This window comes from Astatotilapia calliptera, chromosome 2 (assembly GCF_900246225.1).
Source record: "Astatotilapia calliptera chromosome 2, fAstCal1.2, whole genome shotgun sequence".
NCBI classification, from domain to species: domain Eukaryota; kingdom Metazoa; phylum Chordata; class Actinopteri; order Cichliformes; family Cichlidae; genus Astatotilapia; species Astatotilapia calliptera.
The window spans coordinates 14,126,029-14,148,549 of record NC_039303.1 but is presented as its reverse complement, the minus strand read 5'-3'; the positions used below and the strand labels follow the sequence as shown (position 1 = coordinate 14,148,549).

The 22,521-nt window shown below is 44.3% G+C and overlaps 1 long non-coding RNA gene across 1 annotated transcript; it reads left to right on the top strand.

Annotated features, from left to right (window-relative positions):
• The first annotated feature begins 8,531 nt into the window (after positions 1 to 8,531).
• Positions 8,532 to 9,292, top strand: LOC113028939 (uncharacterized). Its single transcript, XR_003273310.1, has 3 exons — positions 8,532 to 8,739; positions 8,837 to 8,948; positions 9,265 to 9,292. It is a non-coding gene; the product is annotated as an uncharacterized LOC113028939 (long non-coding RNA).
• Positions 9,293 to 22,521: the final 13,229 nt, after the last annotated feature.

Here is a 22,521-nt window from a genome sequence, read left to right as displayed (position 1 = left end):
CTACAACATCCAGAGCCTTCAGGAACTCGGGGCAGACCTCATCAACACCAGGGGCTCTGCCACCAAGGAGTTGTTTAACTGCCTCAGTGACCTCGCCCCCGGAAATTGGCGGGTCATTCCCCTCATCCCCAGACTCTGCTTCCTCCTCGGAAGACGTGTCAGTGGGATTAAGGAGGTCCTCGAAGTATTCCTTCCACCGCCTGACAATTTTCTCAGTCGACGCCAGCACCGCTCCGCCAGCACCGCTCCGCCAGCACTATACACAGTGCAGGTAGAGCACCGCTTTCCCCTCCTGAGACGTCTGACGGTTTGCCAGAATCTCTTCGAGGCAGTCCGAAAGTCTTTTTTCCATGGCCTCTCCGAACTCCTCCCACACCCGAGTTTTTGCTTCAGCCACTGCCCGAGCCGCATTCCGCTTGGCCTGTCGATACCTGTCAGCTGCCTCCGGGGTCCCACAGGCTAACCAAGCCCGATAGGACTCCTTCTTCAGCCTGGTGGCTCCCTTCACCTCTGGTGTCCACCATTTGGTTCGGGGATTACCACCACGGCAGGCACCAACCACCTTGCGGCCGCAGCTCAATGCAGCAGCTTCGGCAATGGAGACGCTGAACATGATCCATTCGGACTCAATGTCCCCAGTCTCCCTCGGAATGCTGTTGAAGCTCTGCCGGAGGTGTGCGTTGAAGATCTCGCGGACTGGGGCCTCTGCTAGACGTTCCCAGCACACCCTCACTACGCGTTTAGGTGCACCAGGTCTGTCCAGCGTCTTCCCCCGCCACCTGATCCAACTCACCACCAGGTGGTGATCAGTTGACAGCTCAGCCCCTCTCTTTACCCGAGTGTCCAGAACATATGGTCGCAGGTCTGCTGATACGATTACAAAATCGATCATCGACCTACGGCCTAGAGCGTCCTGGTGCCACGTGCACTTATGGACACTCTTATGTTCGAACAGGGTGTTCGTTATGGCCAAACTGTGATTAGCACAGAAGTCCAATAACAGAGCACCGCTCGGGTTCAGATCAGGGAGGCCGTTCCTCCCAATCACGCCCCTCCAGGTCTCGCTGTCGTTACCCACGTGAGCATTGAAGTCTCCCAGCAGGACAACAGAGTCTCCAGGTGGAGACTTCCCCCCCCCCCCAGGGACTCTAAGAAGGCTGGGTACTCTGAACTGCCACTCGGCGCATAAGCGCAGATGACAGTCAGAACCCGTTCCCCGACCCTAAGGCGCAGGGAACAAACCCTCTCGTCCACCGGGAAAAACCCCAACGTACCGGCAGCAAGCCGAGGGGATATTAGGATACCCACCCCAGCCCGCCGCCTCTCACCAGGGGCAACTCCAGACTGAGACAGAGTCCAGCCCCTCTCCAGGAGACTGGTTCCAGAGCCCAAGCCATGTGTAGAGGTGAGCCCGACTATATCTAGCCGGTACCTCTCAACCTCACGCACTAACTCAGGCTCCTTCCCCACCAGAGAGGTGACATTCCATGTCCCTATTGCCAGTCTTGGCAGCCGGGGGTCAGTCCGCCAGGGCCTCCGCTCCTGGCCGCCACCCAGCACACAATGCACCCGACCCCTATGGCGCCTCCTGCGGGTGGTGGGCCTGCGGGAGGATGGGCCCATGTCTCCTCTTCGGGCTGTGCCCGGCCGGGCCCCATGGACTAAGGCCCGGCCACCAGACGCTCGCCCTCGGGCACCCTCCCCGGGCCTGGCTCCAGGGCGGGGCCCCGGTAACCCTATCCCGGGCAGGGTAAACTGTTCCCTCGGTGTCCTTTTCATAAGGGTCTTATGAATCGCTCTTTGTCTGGTCCCTCACCCAGGGCCAATTTGCCATGGGAGACCCTACCAGGGGGCAAAAGCCCCCAGACAACATAGCCCCTGGGATCCCTGTGACACACAAACCCCTCCACCACGATAAGGTAGCGATTCAAGGAGAGGATCATATTCACACATATCTAGTAAATGTATGTTATTTATGAATAGTAAACAGAGACCTTTGGCCAGCAGAGCAATCTGTATGGATGTGCTGCTGTTTGCTGCATGAGTTTGTTTGTGAGCTCAGACAAGGATGGGGCAGATCCAGCGCTGCTATATTTCACTGAGGTTTGATGAGGAAGCAAGCAGGCGTTTTATGTTTGCTGTCAGATTGTTTTATTACCACATTCACGCATCAGCGACACTTACTGTCTTCCTCTCATTTAATTCTTTTGTCAGCTGACAGATTTGTCTGTTTCCAGGAAACCACAACTTACTTGACTTTTCCAGCTTTTCCATGCTTCACCTGTGGAAACTCAAACCTTTCAGTATCCTCACATGACAACAGCAAATTCTTTTTACTTTTTTAGAATTGAAAACATGTAAATACTATGTACGAGAGGCAACGACACAAGTGTTGCTGTATTTTTATGAAATGGAAAGTTTATGCATGGAAAAACATTTTTTTCTCATGTGTGAAGCAGCCAGAAAAAATAAGAATAAGTTATATTAGGTATAAAAAGGCTTAGTGTATATGACAACAAATGGACATGTTAATGTGATCAAATCCCCCTGTTAGTTTGAATGGATGCAACTATATTTAAATTTGATATTGCTCTAACAAAATGTAAGTTTCTAGATTCTGTTAACTGAAATTGATTTTTTCCTGTATGATGGATTTCAGTTGCTGATATTTTCATACAAGTTCTTCAAATGAAATAAACTTTCCATCTTTTATAACATGTTCTAGATTTTTTTTTCTGATAAATATCTGGAGTCTTCCAAATGGGTGTTAGCTTACATGCGATAAGTGAAGATTTTTTATTTTTTTTATTTTTTTTATTTTTTTTATTTTTTAAATTCCCACCAGGCTGTCAGAGGTTTTTATGCTAAGACTTTTAAAGCAGTTATAGTGGAGCTGATGAAAGGCAGATTAGAGATTTTTACTTTTCCATAGAATGCTTGTTCTAAGTCTAACCACAGGCTGTCTAATAAGCTTGGTTTAATCCATTTTGAAACATATAGTAATGTATTGGATAAGAAGCAGTGATAAACATTTGGCACTTGTAGATCACCATTGTGTTTTGGTTTTTGTAGAGTTTAGACCAGGGGTCGGCAACCTTTCTAATGAGGAGTGCCATTTAAAATTTCCTCAGAAATCAGTGTGCCATATGATTGCATTAGCAATAAATTTAATAACGCTCTATATTAATATAAGACCTACCATAGAACCAAGTCCGCCAGAGCTTATATTATATTTTTACATGCTGTGGAGCCATTTTTGGGAGCATTTCAAGTTGCTATACATCAATACAACCATTATAGCCCAGATTTTAATAATATGTATTCATTAAGTGCATAGTAATTACATAAATTGCAAAAAAGTGCAATAAACTACAAAAAAAATTGAAAATCGTTTTTGATTTTTTAACATATATTTGTAGTTAGAGAAATTTAAGAGGCTTATCCCTCAAAACTGTAAATACAAAAAAGTTGCACAAAATAGTTTCCCACCACAGGAAATTTATTTTGAGTGTCTTCATAGTTTTATTTTTGAAATACACCAATTTTTATACACTGCAGGAAAAACGAAAATAAATATTATAGTGCAAATTTGCAAAAAAGCAGCATATGCATCAAAATAAACTATTTCCAGCAGTGCAATATGAGTCCTAAGCATCCCAGAAACGACACAGAAAGTCATAAAGTCAAAGATAACTTTTAAAAAGAGCAGTATAGGCCCTGAGGCCCTGATCGCAAAAAAGACTACATTTCCGCGAAAATGACGTCACTTCCGGTTTCGGCCAGGTAATGGCGGAAATGCAAAAGTTCGCGCTGACGTCTATTCCAACGTAGGAAGTGTTTTGAACAGCTGATCGGACCGGCAAAGCGTGTTTCTGGAATATTATGTTTTTGTTCCTGCAAGCGCTTTTTATGCAGTTTTTGCAAAGCTTTATGTGGAAGGAAACCGTGACCTAGGACAAGCTGATGGCACAATATGTAAGTACAACTCCTCCGGTTTCATATGCAAAAAAAATTTTTGCGCTAGCTTACGTGGTTGCAGTGCTACCGGGATTTAAAAATAGTTACGCATAACAGAGCGTTCCCGCACCGATCGGCTCTAAAGGGTTAACGGTTACACACTATATAGAACCACTTTATAGAATTATATTTGTTCGCAGATGTTGGCAGCTATCAGCGAATAGTTATCAGCCATTTTGGAAAAAAAAAAAAAAAAAAAAAAAAAAGACACTTTTTTCCATAACAAGAACTCCATAACAGCAAATGGACTGTACAACAGAAAATGCAAATGCTATTCATGGTGTCCTCACAACAATGATAAGAAAAATAAACTGGGCCAATATGGTATGTTTGTTAATACACTCTGATCTCTGGTCTCCCACTCAGAGACACAGCTCTCCGGGTGTCCAGCATTCAGACGGCTGCCTGAGGACACTCATGTGAGAGAAAATCTGCTCACACAGATATGTAGAGCCAAATACTGTCAACAAGGCCTCTGCAATGTTCTGGAGACAGTTAAACTTGTCAGGTAGTGATGTCCAGCAGTGCTTCGATGTTATATGTATGATTTCTATACATTTTACGTTACATAGAAAAAACTTTGGTTGTAAGATTCAGATAATTATTTAATAAAAGAGAGATCTTTTTAATTGAGAATAAGAAAGTATTTCTTTGTGCCCCCCTTTCCCTGTTAATGCCCTACCTGGCCCCCTGGCAAATCTTTGCTAGACCGGCCCCTGCACAGTTACCAGCTGTCAGCTACGTAAAAAAGGATCCTGGTTTTATTTGTCTCTCAGAAACAGTTCATAACTTCCCTTCAACTCATTCATGTCACCTAAAAGGTAAACTTGTTTCTCCATCACCTGTTCAGCTCTGATGATTCAGTAAGGACATCTCCTGGTTTCATCTTCATGTTTCCCTCTCACCAGATATACAAACCGCTATCATGACCAGCAGCTTTTACAGCTGTGGCTCCAGCAAACATCAGCTGATAGTAGAAAGTAATATTAAATAAATTCTAACAACAGCTGATCAAGTTTAAATGTGCTGCTGTTGTTTAGCGCAACATCGGCTGGTTTCCTCTTTCTGGCGCAAAGTGGGTGATAAACAAACAAGAGAGAAAAGCTGATCAACTGATCATTGATCAGTTTCATGATTGAAGAAGAAACCGGAGAGGGAGGGGGAGAGAATGAGAGAAGAAGAGGCAGCTGTGCAGCGTAGTGACAGAATAACTCCAGCTTTGTGTCTTTTTCCATTCTAGCTGAAGTCCGGGACAAACTGTCCCTTTTCACCTCAACACGAAACGCGTAATATTTTCTCTGAATACGGGACGATTCCGTCTTTTTACGGGACGGTTGGCAACTCTACTAACTAGCCTTATGAATTAAAGTTCAACATCAGTAACATCAAAGCACCCACCCAGCTGTATAGAAACTCTGTCATGCTAGCTAGCACGCAGTACGAGTTATTGTAACTGACTGTAAAAAGTCAGCACAACGAAAATAAACTCCACCTAAACTTGGTTTATATCTGACCCAGATAGACTGCAGGTCACAACTTCTTACCTGAAGTTCAGTTCACCTGACACTCAGACCGGCGGCTGCCTCGGGGCTCTGCTCCGGCCTCCCCTTTCTCTTATCCACCTCCACCACTTGCTAATTTTACTGAATCTGAGGCAGCACCGCCATAGCCACCACCAAACAACTGAGTTATTTTTACACACCGACCAGCATCTGGCCAATCCACCACCTTTCATTGTTTATACTGTTAAAAATAAGAAAAAAAAAAAAAAAAAGAGTCACTGGGCCACCGAGTAAATGCCTAGTATGCCCGATGGCAAGTCCAGCTATGGTCGTGCCATCAGTTAACCCTTCGCATGCCAACTGTGGCATGCATGCCTAGGGTTGCAGACCCCTGGTAGAAATTTTGAAATGTTGGAGTCTAGTGATCTAAACCAATTAGAGAGGGTTTATCAGTGAATAGTTTATTTTTGGAAGTCATCCTTTTAATGGTGATAACTCTTCCCATGAGTGATATATAGGTAAAGTTCTCTATCATATAAGACTGCGGTCCCCAACCCCCATGCCAGGCCGTGAGTACTGGGCCGCGAGAGTTGAGGCTACAGGCTAGGCTACGCAAACATCCACACCGGCCAGCACTTCCGAGCCTTTTCCTATCGAACGCCAGATCCATCACCCACAAACTAGACGAATTGGAGCTACAGATAGCCAACACAAGCTTTGCACGTAACTGCAGCATTATTCTTATTACGGAGACGTGGCTTCACCCGCTGATTCCCGACGCTGCAGTCGAGTTAGCAGGCCGCACGCTACACCGGCATGACAGAAACAGCAACTCAGGTAAAAGCAGAGGAGGGGGGCTATGTGTTTATGTGCATAACAAGTGGTGTTGTAACAGCAGGATCATTCACACACACTGTTCTCCTGATTTGGAGGTTCTGGTAGTCTCGTGCAGACCTTTTTACATCCCGAGGGAGTTTACAGTAGTTATTGTGATAGCCGTCTATATACCGCCGGATGCTAACATTAGCACGGCTCTCAGCCTCTTGCTCAACACCATAAACAAACAACAGCTTGCCCACCCCGATGGGGTTTTTATTGTCGCCGGCGACTTTAACAAAGCGTGCCTAAAGACTGTGCTTCCTAAATTTGTCCAGTTTGTGGACTTTGCTACGAGAGAAGAACACACTTTGGACCATGTCTATTCAAACATCAGGCATGCTTTCAGAGCGACACCCCTCCCCCACCTGGCTGGATCTGACCACCTCTGCATGTCCCTCACCCCCACCTACACCCCCCTGCTGAGAAAAACAAAGCCCCAGACAAAGACAATAAAAACCTGGCCTGAAGGAGCCCTTTCTCAACTGCAGGACTGCTTCTCAACAACTGTATGGGATTTATTCTCCAGCCACAACCTCCAGGAGTACACGGACACTGTACTCTCGTACATCAGGAACTGTGTTGACAATGTCACCATCAACAAAAGGGTCCAGGTGTTTCCAAATCAAAAACCCTGGATGAATAGCGAAGTGCAATCCCTCCTAAAAAGCCGCAACACTGCCTTCAAGTCAGGGGACAGGGCTGCGTATAGGGCGGCCAGGGTAAACCTGAGTAGAGGCATCAGGAAAGCTAAGGCTGCCTATAGGAGGAGGATTGAAGATCACTTTGCTGACAACGACCCCAGAAAAATGTGGCAGAGGATCAATCACATTACCAACTACAGAAGCAATAACCACCCAGATAGCAAGGAGACATTGAACAGATGTTGATTTTCCATCTGAACCATCAGAATCGTCAGGATTGAAATGTCAACACAAAACCAATGTTGAAACAACATTGAAATACTGATGAAACCTTACACTGACATTGAAATAACATTGATTCACTGTTGTTCTGTCATCGTTGATTGTTGATCTATTTATAGTTGACAAGGTGACAACAATCACGTTGAAAAACCATCGATTTATGGTTGAGCGGGAAATTAAAGCTGCTACCACTTGGACTATTCCGCAGCACCCCTATCACATTGGTACATCCCTCCAGGTAACCATTGTCTTGGTTGTAGAGCTTGTAGAGCGGGACATTAGATTTACTCTCAGCGGAATTGACCGGAGAAGGCATCAGTTCATGCACTGCACTGGCCTGCACCACGATTAGTATAAGGTAAGAATGAATGACTTTTGTTCTATTAGTTATTTCCACGGTTGCATTTGAATAACAGTAAAAAAAAAACAAAAAACAAACTTGTTAATGTAAAGTTTCGGATAAAATGTGGGAGCCCGAAATTGTGTCTACTTTCATCTTACAATCCGGCAACAAATAAATTGCACTGCAAACAAAGTCTATCAAGAAAGAAAACATTTTCGTTTCATACTTTTCCGTTATATTCCCTTACAAAGCTAGCTTTAACGCTTCGAGGGTTCCTTTGTTCTTGCCGTCGCCTCGGCGCTTGACCCAGACTTTCGCTCTGTAGTTGCTTTTTAGCATAGTACTACAAAAAATTGTAAATCTGTGATATATGATTGATAAACGTAAAGGTAACTGTATAAATGTGTTCAATGACTTTGTTACTTTTAATGATTGGTGAGCACCCGCTTCGATTCGCACTCAATTCAAACTTTACGTTGCACGCTCACCTAACTTGCGTTTGCACCTTTTGTCCACACGTAAACTGCGTTTAGCATTTACGTGTGGACGAGGAAGACGGAGAAAACGCAGCGTCAAAGGTGTGCGCCTATTTTGACGCCACACTGTGCGCCATGTTTTTGTCTCGGTGTTATGAATTCCTACAATGACAGACTTAGACAAAATACTGTTAATTTTATTATCTTCAGTGTTTAAATGCTTACATATACGGGTTTGCTTGTAATTGTTGCCTATATACATTTTAAGCTATTATTTATTATTTAGTTCAATCAATAGATCAAGTTTTGTAGTGACTATGAAATATATTGTAATTATCTGTTTCCTGTTTATCCTAGACAGGGCAAAAAAGGACTCCAAATTAAAAAAAAAAAGATAAAAATGAAAGACTGGTGCATTGTGCAGTTTAGCACTGGTGGTACAGAAATAGTCCCTAGATCATGGATAAATGGGGAGAAATTGTCATGGCCTCCATATCCTCCGTGAGACACATTCAGGATCCACGACACAGTAAAGAGGAGAGTTCATCCTGGTGCAACATGGCTCACCTATGCACCAGTCCGACTTCTAATAAGCCATGGTGGGTATCATCTGGACTGGTGTTGTATAAATGTAACAATAACAAGTTTTTCGTGTCCTAATTTATGTCTGGCCATACATTGTGTTTGTACTTCCAGACACATTTCACGAAGCAGAACGCAGTCTTCAGAAATATCTAAGTGAACACTGTGATATGTCTGACCTTCAGTCCGAAGCTGAAACTCAGACCAGTCATAAAAGAAAGCACAAGTAAAACTTTTTTTTATTTCACAAACATAGCTTTGATTGCTAAGAATTTATGATCTTGTCTTTTATACATATCTGTGGTGCTTGCATACCTGCAATATCACCACATAATATAGTCCAAAAAGTGGAAGCTTGTAAACTTTTTATAAATGCAAAGCCGTGTACACTTGTGCACTTCAAAAATTCCTTGTATACTGTACCTTCTTGCACATCTGTTTCCTGTGTGTGTTGTTATAAATCAAACTGTAACTTTAGGAAAAAAATATTCCAAAAGCACATTTGTAATTACTTATGACCGTTTTCAACTTTTTTTCTTTAGACCAAATCCCCTGTACACATATAGGGACTCAGAGGATGAGCAGCCCACCAAAAAATGGTTTCCCCAGGCCCCTCGAGTGAAAATACCAGGTAATAAAATACTGTCTAGTGTCTTTGTACATATCTGTGTGTGACATAAGGAAACGTTTGACAAGTTGTCTGTATTCTTAAATACTTAAAAATTTTTTTTTTTATCTTTTTCTGTCAGACCTGACGAGAGCTGTTAATGAACTCCGTGAGGAGGTCAGAGCCATCCGCAATGAATCGGTAGATGCTGGGGTACTGCCTCTGGATTTGCCCTTGCACAACATTGAGGAGCTAAACAATGCAGAGCCAGCTCTTCAATCACAAGAGGCAAATAAGGCAATGGTAAGTATATAAAGGTTATGTACACTTTGTAACTATAAATTGTAATAGCTGTCAGATGTGATTTAAATACATAACAACGGCCTGTTGATTAAACACACAAGCACTTGCATACACATTTAAGACATGAGACACGCTAATTCCATCTCTTAAAATGTGTCTATAGGTGAGACGCTTTGCCTTGATTGGAGCCTGACGCAGCAGTTAGGGGCAAACTCTATGTCCGAGTTTGTCTTTGCACAAGCAGTGCAGAAATGGCTCCGATACGCCCCAGATCGTTTGGGTGGGTGCAGGATGCACATCATGCAAAAAAATTACAAACTTCTGTGAATCATATAAACGTAAATAGGAAACTGTCTTTTAATAAAGTATTTAGCAAACGAAACATGCCTATTGACCTTTTTTTGTTTATTTTTTTTCTCTCTTACATCACATGCAATGCTTTCTTATTTTAGGATATTAATGTTGACATGATACATTGTGAGACATTTGGGTTTTTTTTTTTTTATAAAGGGTGTCCAATTTAAGGAATAAGTACAATTATGTGTTTAGGTGGTTGAAGTATTGATGGAAACATGCAGTAGTTTAGTATTGGTTAAAATACCTATAAAGAAAGGTAGATTTCCAGTCATGATTTAACTGTTGTTTTAATAAAAAGCAACTGTGCGAAAGAGGTGGAAAATCAACACCATAGCTCAACAGTGTTTCAATATCAGAATCTGACATTGTTTCAATGTCAGCAGTATTAGAAAATATAACGTTGAATCAACGTCAGGTTTCAACATTGATTCAACATCAAAACCTGACGTTGTTTCAACGTTAAAAAAGGGTGCAAGAGTGACGTTAGGTCAACGTCACACTTCAACGTTGATTCAATGACACAGCCTGATATTGACTCAACATTGTTTCAATGTTTCCTTGCTATCTGGGCAGGCAACATCTAGGACTGATGCCTCGCTGGCTGAGGATCTAAACCGTTTCTTCGCCCGCTTTGAGACGACCAGGCCCCCAGCTGCCACACCACTTCCACCCGCCCCCAGCACTGGCACACTAACACTCAGGGAGCATCAAGTGAGGTGTGTTCTAAGGTCAGTGAATCCCAGGAAGGCGGCAGGTCCTGATGGAATACATGGAAAGGTTCTCAGAGCATGTGCTGACGAACTGACCGGAGTCTTCACTAAAATCTTCAACCTTTCCTTGTCATCAAACACCGTCCCGCCCTGCCTCAAAACCTCCACCATCATCCCCAAGAAGACAGCTGTGGCCAGCCCAAATGACTACAGGCCTGTTGCACTTACGCCTGTAGTGATGAAGTGCTTTGAGAGACTGGTCTGTCAGCACATCAGGGCCGGTCTGCCTCCCACTCTGGACCCCCACCAATTTGCCTACAGGACAAATCGTTCCACCGAGGACACTATCACCATAGCGCTCCACACTGCGCTGAGTCACCTGGAGCACCGAGGAAGCTATGTGAGAATGCTCTTTCTGGACTTCAGCTCAGCATTCAATCATATCATCCAGGAGATCCTGGTCCAGAAACTGTCTCACCTGGGACTCTCCACCCCATCTGCCTCTGGATCAAGGACTTCCTGACAAATAGACCACAGTCTGTCAGACTCGGCCCCCACCGGTCCAGCACCATCACACTCAGCACTGGGTCTCCACAAGGATGTGTTTTGAGTCCCCTCCTGTTTACGCTCTACACATCCGACTGCTCCCCTACCCATCTCTCAAACACCATCATAAAGTTCACGGATGACACCACAGTGGTTGGACTCATCTCAAGGGGGGATGAGTCGGACTACAGAGATGAGGTCAACAGACTGACTGGTGTTCAGTTAACCTCCAACTGAACACCACGAAAACTAAAGAACTTATCTTGGACTTCAGGAAGGGCAGAGCAGACCCGGCCCCACTTTACATTCACAGGAACTGTGTGGAGAGGGTACACTCCATGAGGTTTCTGGGCGTGCAGATCTCTGATGACCTCTCCTGGACTGCAAATACTACGGCGGTGGTTAAAAAGGCCCAGCAGCGTCTCCACTTTCTGAGAGTGCTCAGGAGGTACAACCTGGAGGAGAGGCTGCTGGTGACATTTTACAGAGCCACCATAGAGAGCATCCTAATGTACGGCATAACAACATGGTATGCAGGGTGCTCAGCTGCGGACAGGAAAGTACTGCAGAGGGTCATCAACACAGCCCAGAAGATCACTGGCTGCTCTCTGCCCAGCCTGGAGGTCACTGCAAACTCTCGGTACCTCAGCAGAGCTGGCAATATCATCAAGGACTACTCTCACCCCAGCAACCAACTGTTTGAACTATTACCGTCAGGCCGACAGTACAGGTCACATAAAACCAGGACAAACAGATTCAGGGATAGCTTCTTTCCCAGAGCTATCACCGTAGTAAATAAGCACAAAAACAATTGAACCTATTCCATACCGTCACTGTCATTATATTATGCTGCTATTCATACTGTCATTAATGCTGCTATCCTGTATATATTGTACATACTATTGTTTGAGTACTTACGATTGTTTTTGTACTTTTTATATTTTACATTTATATTTATTATTGAAACTTGCACCAAGGGAGTGGCACTCCAATTTCGTTGTACTCTGTACAATGACAATAAAGGCTATTCTATTCAGGTGTGAAATTTAGGTTTTTGTTTTGTTTTTTTTATCGTGGACTTGGTTTCCCTGGGTCTTTTCCTTTGTTGTAGTTGTGCGTCTTATTTTGAAAGAAAGCATTAAAGGGCGGAGAGGGGGATGTTACTCTCAATGTTGTTGCCGCATTTCAGGAGGACACGGCTAATAAAGTTACACAATTACACAGTGAATTCGCATTTATTATTATATTTTAAAAATACCACATTTTTGGGTTTTATCATTTTGTTGTAATTATCTGCAACACTTTAAAGGCCAGTCCGTTAAAAATTGTCTGACATTAAACTGGTCCGTGGTGCAAAAAAGGTTGGGGACCACTGGTGTAAGATCATCCTCTACCCTTTTTAAAAAGGATTCAACCATACCAGGTCTGAGAACTTGGCTGAACAATTTATACCTGGATATTTAATGTTACCTGACTGTAGTGGAGGAGTGGTGCCGTTCGGTGCCCCTTTGTAGGCTGAAGCTCTGTGAAGTAAGATCATTTGTCCTAACACAAACATTTGGAGAGCTGTACAGTGTTTAATCCAGTCTATGAAGAATGAACCAAATCCAAATTTATGTAGAACTGCTAATAAAAACCTGGAAATCTTTGCCCAGTCAAATGCTTTCTCTGAATCTAAGGAGATAACTGTGCTTTCTAATTTGTTAGAGCAGTATCTATTATATTTAGTATTATTCGCTGAGTGTCTACCCTCAATAAAACCAGTTTCGCTGGAATGTATTACGAATGGATGTAGATATAACGATGGGTTACTATCAGGTGGTTGAAGGGATTAATCTGTGATTAGTATAAAGCTTCGCAAAAGTGTTTAAAAGATGTTTTTGTGTCATAAGTAATGTTCCCAGCTAAATCCTTTATAGAACAAACAGACAGACTGTCTGTCTGGCACAGCAGCAGATGGGTGGGTTTGGTGGCATCAGCACAATTCCTGTGACAGACAGAATAAGAAACACCGTCAGTCACAGAGCTGCACACAACAGTGACTTTTAGAAACTCTGACAAACATGAGTCACAGTGAACTGGCTGGTTATAGCATCAGATCAACACATCCTGAATGTCTCACTAACCGATCGATGCAGCCAGTTTGTGTCATATAAAACACTTCACCCTACTAGCCTGACTGAGCTGTCCAAACTACTGCAGTCACAGGTCCAAAGTTTTTATTCATCCAGTAGGAATGTGATTTTTAGGAGGACAGAGCCTAACAGTCATGAAGAAACAAAGACAACTGACGCTTAGCACGAGTGTGAACACAAACAGCAAAAGTGCCACAGCAGCAGCTTCAACAGTCTTTAAAATCAACTGACTCTGTGACAGCGATGCCCTCTGACCACCTGAGCACCATCTGTAGGTCATTCAGGGAAAAAAATGCACAGCGAGGGCAAACCTTTGAAAAGCACTGCGAGGAGGAACATTTACCTGTACAAGTAAGGGAAAAGCCTGAGCAGAGTGCTTTTTAACAGAGGAACAGAATTTCAGCACATACTGGTTTCCTTCAGAAAGCATAAATGATTTTTCCACACAATAGCAGAATGAGGGGGGGAAAAAGGAGCAGGGTGAAAATTATTACTGAAAAACTGACCTTTTCATTGAGCCACAGCACTGCTATGCAATGATGTGCTTTAACTCTAACACTCAAAGCTGTAAAATCCAGTTCAAAATGACGGTTATCTTCCAGTTTACATTTGGTATAAAAACTTGAGCAGGGTTCAAGCCGTCACTGTGCATCACCAGTCCAGACCTGAGAAACAGAATAGTCGCCTGTAACCTAGTCTGTTGATCAGTGAGTGATTGAACCTGGGCCATTGCGCCTGTAAGGATTGCTCATGGGCTCCTAAAATGGCTCCTTGGTTGGCGATAGCGATCCGAGGGGGGTCTGCTGAATCCATGTCGATGGCCGGAACGTACTGTCACGACCGGGCGGCAAGACACAGGTAAGTGGACTCAAATGCAGACACCACACGGAGGCTCGGAGGTGTAGTGCAAACAAACAATTTAGCACTCAAAAATGGCACACCATGAAAGAGGTAAATGAAACAAAAATGCTATACATGAACTAAGGGCGAGAGGGAAAACAGACCTCTGAATATTAGTTACCTACTAACGTGAAGTTTCAGATTACTGTACTAAGAATCTGTAGCTACAAACACTGTGATTGGCAAGAGCTAGTAGACAAAACTGTGACTAGGGATGCTGTGAAAGTAAACAAGACTTGGCTAGGCCTATCTCCACAAGTAAACAAGGGTCACACTGCATGTGCAGCAGCAAAGTCCAAAGGAAATAGTCTCTTTATCTGGCTGGGTGCGTTATTTGGTATTTTCCGGAGCAGGCACACAAGGTACAGGGTCACAGGGTTTCTCTCTCTGAATTATTGTAATGAAAGATGTGTAGAGTCAATACGAGCCCCACGCAGCAGTCAAAGAAATGGTGGCAACAAAATACATAGTCTTACTTGTCTGGGTTGAAGGCGAGGCTTGGAGAGGATTAAAGGTCCAAGTGAGGCTAAACCAGTTCGTGTACACTCACTGTGAGGTGTTGGGCAGGGAGGCAGGCAGGTGAATAACGCCGAGAATAGAAAACAGACCAGCGACGGGAAGTAGAGTGGTTATTGACAGCAAGATCCAATCCACTGTGACGCTGCAGAGGCAAGTAGGCAGGGTTGGCGTGACAAAACAGCAAACAGGGGTTTACCGAGCGATGACGCTCACTAACGTGTGTTAGCTGACGTTCTGGCAAGGAATGTTTGAGAACGCTGGTCTTAAGAGCCTCCCAGCAAATTACACACAGGTGCCACAAACGAGGGGTGTGGTGACTCTGCCCAGTGATGGATTTACTGACACGCAGGAAAACCCAGCACTCACCCGGACCATGACACTCTGGCTCTCTGCTCTCTTCATGAACAAACATAAAGTGGTCACTTCTTATGCCGAGTCATCGTGAGTGAAGATGATCTCTGAGCAATTAACAGGAAGCCAAGAAGTGTCTAATCCACGCAGGATTAATGAGCCATGACTGCAGCCGCTGAAGCGGCCTCCATTGGGCCGGAGGGGACACTCTCTGGTGCTAAGCAGATGACAGCAACACATGGACACATGAAGGTCCCTCCAAGCTACACAACGCCGCTTTATCAGCTGACTGTGAATGAGGCTCTGGGTCCAGCAGCAGAGGCTCTGACCACAAGTCAGCTGAATAACACGAGCTGGGCCTGTGGGCCAGCTTGCCTGTGGTCGCTGCGTTAGCTTGTTAAATCACTGCCAAGTCCAACCTCACCATGCTCTTATGAAAAAGGTAAAATATATGGTCAGTTTGGAAAGTAAGTGCCTTTTATCCTCGGTTCCTTCCATCCTCTGTCAGTGCCTGGCTCCCTCTGAGGTGTACTCTATCATCTCTGACCTTGGTCTGCTCACAAACATTACACACAAATGACTGTTTAATGAGAAAGACTCCCCAGAAAGGTTCAGCCCCCATGTTGCAGCAACACAAAGAAATCGTCTCCTCTCGGTTCTTTAGCGAGTCCTCGCTTTCATTTCCAGGAGAAAATGCTTTTAGTTACGGAGGTTTCCTAATGCATTCAAACGTAGCCTGTGTGTTTTAGTGGGTCAGCCTTAATGCAAATATAGATGCTAATGGAATCTACAGAACAACATTTACACTCCATCCATTTCCATCTTCCTCTGAGGCTGCCCATTTCAGCAACATCTCATTATCCAGAAAGTCGTGGCATGCTGCTACACCACATTATGTATAGCTGGAACATAAACTGTATACGACAGATGGATGTAACATTTTATCTTAGCTCAGTTTGGGAGCCAGAAGGGACCATATTTGGACAAGAGTGTCTGCATTCACAGACTCAGATATCTGCTAATCAGAAACATCCGATCAAAGCTGAAGCTCAGAGCTCTTCTTCTGTTTGTGCTCAATGCGGATCAATGCAGCCAAATTATTGGTCAGATAATGCTGTTAATCTATCTCTGGTAAAGCCTAGCACACAGTTCAATTCAATTTTATTTATATAGCCCCAAATCACAATAACAGTCACACACACGTTATATTGTAAAGGTAACGACTATACAATAACAGAGAGGAACACAGGTTAAAATTCCAACAATCAGGCTTTGGTGACAGTGGGAAGGACAAAGACACGCTGTGCCAGAGATTAATAATAACTAAGGTTTAAGTGCAGAGAGGTATACTTATGTAAGAATAAATAAATAATGAGTGAGAAAGGTGACTGAAGGAGAAACACTGAATGAATCATGGGAATTCCCCAGCAGCCTACACCTATTGCAGCAGGGAGGATTCAGGGTCACCTGATCCAGCCCTAACTATATGCTTTATCAAAAAGGGAAGTTTGAAGCCTAATCTTTTAGATCTTTTGGATTAACTGAAGTCTTTTCAGGGAGTTTTTAGGACATACTGATAATAATGAATTACAGTAGTCCAGCCTAGAAGTAATAAATGCATTAACTAGTTTTTCAGCGTAACTCTGATGCTGAATTTTTTGAGATATTGCACCAATGAAAGAACGCAGTCCTACATATTTGTTAAATATGTGCGTTGAAGGACATATCCTGGTCAAAAATGACTCCAAGGTTCCTCACAGTACTGGAAGCCAATGTAAGAATCTAGTTAGATACCATATTTCTAAGGTTTCCTGGGCTGAGTACAATAACCTCAGTTTGATCGAAATTTAGTATAAAGCTGCAGTGCCTGTAATACCTACAGCATGCTCTAATCACGCTAATAGAATATTATGGTCAACAGTATCGAATGCTGCACTGAGGTCTAGCAGGACAAGCACAGAGATGAGTCCACTGTCAGAGGCAATAAGAAGATCATTTGTAACCTTCACTAAAGCTGTTTCTGTGCTGTGCTGAGCTCTGAAACCTGACTGAAACTCTTCAAATAAACCATTCCTCTGCAGATGATCTGTTAGTTGTTTGACAACTACTATTCAAAAATATTTTTACATGAAAGGAAGGTTAGAGATTGGCCTATAATTAGCTAAGACCACTGGGTCTAGAGATGGCTTTTTAAGTAACGGTTTAACTGGTGCCAGCTTGAAGGCCTGCGGTATATAGCCAATTATCAGAGATAGGTTGATCATATTGAAGCTTTTTGATAAACCAGCAAAAAAAAAAGGAAAATAAATCTGGTTATTGGAGCATCGTTAGCTCCCTGGTGAAAACTCAGGGTGAGGACAGCACAGCTTGCATTTTTCTTGTTGCTGTACTTCTGCTGTCAATTTAGGCTGTTAGCTGCTTTTGGTTCTAAAGCAGATGGTGATAAATTACCACAATATAGAAAAATATTAAGTACTGTTGGCTTATGTAAATCAAATCAAATCAAATCACTTTTATTGTCACATCACATGTGCAGGTACATTGGTACAGCACATGCGAGTGAAATTCTTGTGTGCGAGCTTCACAAGCAACAGAGTTGTGCAAAATACAATAATATAAACAGGCAAAATATACGAATGGCTACATCTGAAACTAATAAATATATGTACAATATATAATAGTATATGCAAAAAAAAAAAATTTTTCTGGATGTGTATACTAAATGTTTTTCTACGTGTGTGTGTGTGTGTGTGTGTATACACATATTTTACAAATTAAATAAAAGTGAGCATGAATGTGTGTAACCTAGGCTGCAGTGCAGATGTGAATTTGTAGTGGGAAATGTGGCCTTGGTCTCGACTGCTGCATTTGATCATTTTAATGTGTTTATGCTCTCTTTGATCTAAACTTTAATTTTCCTGAAAATCTGTGCGAATTTGTTGTAAGCAAACACTGACAGCAGCCACAATGGAAGTGCTCTGCTTCCACCGAGCTCGTGCTCGTTTCTTTCTTCTACACAACACAAAGCAGAGTTAGAGAGGTTATCCCTACTGAAAGCTGGAAGCTTCTGCCTACTACTGTGATAGCTTACGTCAACTATAATTTCACTACACAGTTTCTGAAAAGGACTCTTAGTGCTGCTCCAAGTGGGAACTCATCTCCAAGGACATTTATGAAACAGTAGAGGATGGTAGCATGAACCAAAGGTAAGATGTGCTCCCAGAACATCACAGAGGTTTTTCTGGTTTTGATGCTGCGAACACTTTGAAACTTCAACACTAAAGATCTGTGTGAACTTTCGCTGCTCTCATCTCCATTCATCTAAAGCTGCTTCCACACACAGGAAGTGAATCGCAGGGACATGGCGACAGACCAATGACATTCAGTGAACTGAAGCAGGTATTGGTAAAAAACTCCCAATGGCCACGCAAAGTGGGCGTGAATGTCATTGCTTTTATTTTGCACAAAAGAACAAGAGCATCATGGTGAAGTGCTAACAGCATACAGGAAAGAAACTTCTGCATTTTTGAGCTAACGCTGCATGTTCACAGACAGCATGCTAATGTTAAGCTAGCCAAGAACCCAGACTGAAGGTGGGTGTATGCAGACCCCGGCCCAGACACCAGAGCCTGAGCTTCAGCAGGTAACGGAGGCAGAGCTGAGCAGTCAGGCTTCAGCCTCTGTTTCTACTTTCTACAGTAGAATCATCGTGACGACCGCTTTCACTTTTGCTTTATGCTCATAGGTTAAAAATTAAAACAAAGATGGTGTGTGTCCTCTTTGACAAGGGCGACTGTATCCTCAGGTTTATGTTCTTAAATGGTGATTGTGAGACAGTTTCAAGTCTTTTTACAAAGTAATGAGCAAATAATGTAACAAATATCAAATCAAATCAAATCACTTTTATTGTCACATAAATTCTTGTGTGCGAGCTTCACAAGCAACAGAATTGTGCAAAATACAATAATGTAAACAAGCAAAATACAAGAATGGCTACATCTGAAACTAATAAATATATGTACAATATATAATAGTATATGCATTTCTGGATGTGTATACTAAATATTTTTCTACGTGTGTGTGTGTGTGTGTACACATATTTTACAAATTAAATAGAGTAAACAATAAATAAAATATATAAATAAAATATACAGAGTGAGACATGTGCAAAACAGTGGCGTTACTGTACAGTATGGAGTGCATAATGTTAAAGTTCTAGTAGTGAAGCTGAGGTGTCTATGAAGTGTTCAGCAGTCTGATGGCCTGATGGAAAAAGCTGTCTCTCAGTCTGCTGGTACGGGACCGGATGCTGCAGAACCTCCTTCCTGATGGAAGTAGTCTGAACAGTTTATGGCTGGGGTGACTGGAGTCCTTGATGATCCTCCCCGCTTTCCTCAGGCACCGCTTCCTGTAGATGTCTTGGAGGGAGGGAAGCTCACCTCCAATTATCCGTTCAGAGCACCGCACTACTCGCTGGAGAGCTTTGCAGTTGTAGTCGGTGCTGTTGCCATACCAGGTGGTGATGCATCCAGTGAGGATGCTCTCAATGGCACAGTGATAGAAGGTCCTGAGGATGCGGGGGCTCATGCCGAATCTTTTCAGTCTCCTGAGAAAGAAGAGGCGCTGCTGCGCCTTCTTCACTGTTTTGTTTGTGTGTACTGACCACGTAAGATCCTCAGCCAGATGTACACCAAGGAACCGGAAGCTGCTCACTCTCTCCACAGCAGCGCCGTTGATGGTGATGGGGGTGTGTACTTCTCTGCACCTCCGGAAGTCCACTATCAACTCCTTTGTCTTTGCGACGTTGAGGGTGAGATGGTTGTCTTGACACCAGTGGGTCAGGGCGCTGACCTCCTCCCTGTAAGCCGTCTCATCACCGTTGGTGATAAGACCCACCACTGTAGTGTCGTCCGCAAACTTCACAATGATGTTGGAGTTGTTAGTGGCCGTGCAGTCGTAGGTGTAGAGTGAGTACAGGAGAGGGCTCAGTACACACCCCTGTGGAGCACCAGTGTTCAGTGTGACGGGGGATGAGGTGATGCTGCCCAGTCTGACCACCTGGCGTCTGTCAGACAGGAAGCTAAGGATCCAGCTGCAGAGGGAGCTGCTCAGTCCTAGATCCTGCAGTTTCCTGTCCAGCTTCGAGGGAACGATGGTATTGAATGCTGAGCTGTAATCTACAAACAGCATTCTCACATACGTGTCTCTCTTCTCCAGGTGTGACAGGGCAGTGTGTAGTGTCAGGGCTATGGCATCATCAGTGGACCTGTTGTGGCGGTATGCGAACTGTAGAGGGTCCAGTGAGTCGGGTAGTGCAGAGCAGATGAAGTCCCTGACCAGCTTCTCGAAGCATTTGCTTACGATGGGGGTCAGGGCTACAGGTCGCCAGTCGTTCAATGAGGAGATGGTGGAGGATTTGGGTACATGGACGATGGTGGCCATTTTGAAGCAGGCTGGGACTACAGACAGAGAGAGGGAAAGGTTGAAGATGTGTGTGAACACTCCAGCCAGCTGAGCCGCGCATGACTTGAGGACGCGGCCGGGAATCCCATCCGGACCAGTAGCTTTGTGTGCGTTCACCTTCCTGAAGCACCTCCGCACATCCTCCTCAGACACAGTGTGCGCACTGACGTCATCTGCGGTGCGCACACTGTCCGGTCTCATGGTGTTCGCTGTGTCGAATCTAGCGTAGAATACGTTTAGATCCTCACACAGAGAGGCCGTGGTCTGCGGTGTGCTGGTTTTCCCTCTAAAGTCTGTGATCGTGTTTAGTCCCTGCCACATACTCCGAGGGTTGTCAAACTGTTGCTCCACCCTGTCCCTGTACTCACGTTTGGCTGCTTTGATCGTCTTCCGGAGTTGGTAATGTGTGTGTTTGTAGTCCAATGTGTTCGCGGAGGCAAAGGCGGTGCTCCGTGCCGCCAGTGCCGCGTGAACATCTCCGTTAATCCAGGGTTTTTGATTTGGGAAGGATTTAACTGTTCTGGATGGGACGACATCTTCCACGCATTTCCTGATAAATCCGCAGACTGAGTCTGTGTATTCATCAATGTCCCTAGCAGCCACGTGAAACATTTCCCAGTCCGCGTGATCAAAACAGTCCCGCAGCGCAGACTCCAATTGGTCCGTCCAACAGTGCACCGCCCTCCGGGTTGGAGCTTCCTGTTTCAGCTTCTGCCTGTAGGCGGGCAGGAGCAGGATGGAGCAGTGATCTGATTGGCCGAATGGGGCGCGGGGGAGGGCTTTGTACGCATCCCGGAAAGAGGTGTAGCAGTGGTCGAGTAGCCGATCTCCACGAGTGTTAAAATGGATGTGTTGGTGGAGTTTGGGTGAGACTTTCTTCAGGTTTCCCTTATTAAAGTCTCCGGCTGTGATAAACGCTGCCTCTGGGTGTGCGGTTTCCTCGCTGCTGATCGCGCTGTACAGTTCCCTGAGTGCTCGGTCAGTGTCGGCTTGTGGGGGAATGTAAACAGCCGTAATAATCACTGCTGTAAATTCCCTCGGTAGCCAGAATGGCCGGCACGGGGTGGCTGTAGCTCAGGTGGCAGAGCAGGTCAGCCACTAATCAGAAGGTTGGTGGTTCGATCCCAGGCTGCATCCTGGCTGCATGCCAAATATCCTTGGGCAAGATACTAACCCCGTGTTTGCCTACTGGTGGTGGTCAGAGGGCCCGGTGGCGCCTGTGTCCAGCAGCCTCGCCTCTGTCAGTGCGCCCCAGGGCAGCTGTGGCTACAATGTAGCTTGCCATCGCCAGTGTGTGTGAATGGGTGAATGACTGAATGTAGTGTAAAGCGCTTTGGGGGTCCTATGAACTAGAAAAGCGCTATACAAATGCAGGCCATTTACCATTTACCACTTAATCATCAGGTACTCCAGGTCCGGTGAGCAGAAGGATTTGACCGGGTGCACGTTCGCATAATCACACCAGCTGTTGTTGATCATGAAACACACACCACCGCCTAGGGATGGGTATTGATAAGATTTTCACGATTCCGATTCCATTTTCGATTCTGTTTAACGATTCGATTCTTTATCGATTCTCTTATCGATTCTTTTTAAAAAAGGAGAACACTAAGTTCGATTAGCTTAGAACTTTGTTTTATATCTTCTCTTTGAACAAGATAGAAATTTAGGAGTAACATGGCCTTACAAACCCAACAGTGAGATCTTAAGAGATCCAGCCTACGGCTCTTCAATGGGGTGTCACAGGGTCCCCAGGAAAAAAAATTGTAAATGTAAAATAATAAAATAAATATTCTTCTGTAGCAATAACAAAGCATAACATAAATTATTCAGTAGCAATTACACAAGAATATCCAGTAATGTCCCTGCCTACAATTAAACACATTCACTTACCTAAAATTGGGGGCA